This window comes from Arachis duranensis, chromosome 2 (genome assembly GCF_000817695.3).
Source record: "Arachis duranensis cultivar V14167 chromosome 2, aradu.V14167.gnm2.J7QH, whole genome shotgun sequence".
NCBI classification, from domain to species: domain Eukaryota; kingdom Viridiplantae; phylum Streptophyta; class Magnoliopsida; order Fabales; family Fabaceae; genus Arachis; species Arachis duranensis.
This window is the reverse complement of record NC_029773.3, coordinates 72,370,528-72,372,191: the sequence shown is the minus strand read 5'-3', so window position 1 is coordinate 72,372,191 and position 1,664 is coordinate 72,370,528.

Sequence of the window (1,664 nt, the reverse complement as noted above, 5' to 3'; positions counted from 1 at the left end):
AATTAACATAAAAAACAAATGAAGACAACTTCATCAATAGTAAAGACTATCCATCTAATCCTAAGGACGACGACAGCGATAACGAATAAAATGTGTTTGACCGACATCTATACAAATGGACCTCTATTAGTTATAATTTAAATAAAAATAACACTTTTAAAATGTATCAAAATTAAATTTTATAATTTATCATCTAATAACAATTTTTTTTCACATAAAAATAATTATAGAATTTATTGTAGTATTCATTTGTTTAAAATTGGTTATGTTTCCAGTGTCTCCGGTGTAATTTTGTTTTTGGTGACTCATACACCACTCTCAAGAATATATATTTCTTTGACTAAAAACCAGTCTTTTATCATTATGTAATTGAACTTCTATTTTTATTTTTATTAGCTTCTTGAAAAATTTTATTTTAATTCAGTAGATGATGGATGACTTTTATTTATAAAAATATATTTTAAATAATTTTGTCATATATTAATTGTACAGTTCGATTACGATTTAACCATGGTTATTGAATTTTTGAATGATTGATTCATTGACTGATTGGATTCTCACAACTTTGATTTTCTAGCATTTGTCTACGTGTGTCTTGCTTCTGGTCCTGCCTTATGGTTCTCCTCTCTCTTTAATTTCATTATATGTTGTATTTCCATAAGAGTGATGTATTGTGAGTTAATAGTTTCAAAAAAAATTTGAGTTATAGAGTTTTGTTTAATTATTTTACGTTTATTTTGGTGCAGATGTCTTCCCCATCAGGTTTTGAATATGATGATAATAGTAATTGTGAGATTTTGTCTCCAACAAAGAAGAGTGTATATGTGACTCCAAAAGAGATGAATGCGACATCAAAGGAAGTTGTTAGTGTGTCTCCTAGGACTCAAAAGAAGAAGGTAGCAAAAAGATACGTGGAACCTATGATTGAGCAGGTATATGGAAGTTAAACATTTTGTTAATCTAATTATAGATTATATATTTCATCACTTACATAACAGAGTTTCTTACTCTAAGAACTACACTTTCAAAACAAAAACAAATCTTCAACCCTATCTTATAACCCAGATAGCTCATATCATTAGAACATAACAAATACAATTAACAATCCCAATAACTCACACTGCAACCAAAGTCCAAGAATCTATTTCTGGTTTTGCATTGGGATTCTTTTTCCAGCATCAACTCCAGTTCCTTGATTTTCTCTTCCAAATATGATAATCTGCCTTACATCTGAGTCTCTACACCACACAACATCAACATTCCTTGATTTCGAATCAAAATGCTCTTCAATGATCTCATCAAGACACTTAAAATATTTACAGCGTGGGGAGTTGCATCTACAATTAACCCATCAACTAACATCAATTTTTTCTAACTAAAAATTTTGGTAAAATAAAAAATAAACGTCTAATATAATCAAAATAATATGGTTCACACAAAAGTTAAAAATATAAAGTTATTATCCTTAATTTTATAAGGTGAGTTTGGATTGATTTTTTAAAAAAATATTTTTTTATTTAAAAAAAATTAATAGACAAAAGTTATTTTATATTTTTTTAAAAATTTTAAGCATTAAAATCTTTTTTTATTTTTATTTTTTCTAAAAATAAGGTATTGTTAGCTTTTAAAAAAATAAATAATTTGCCTTTTAAAATAATATTATT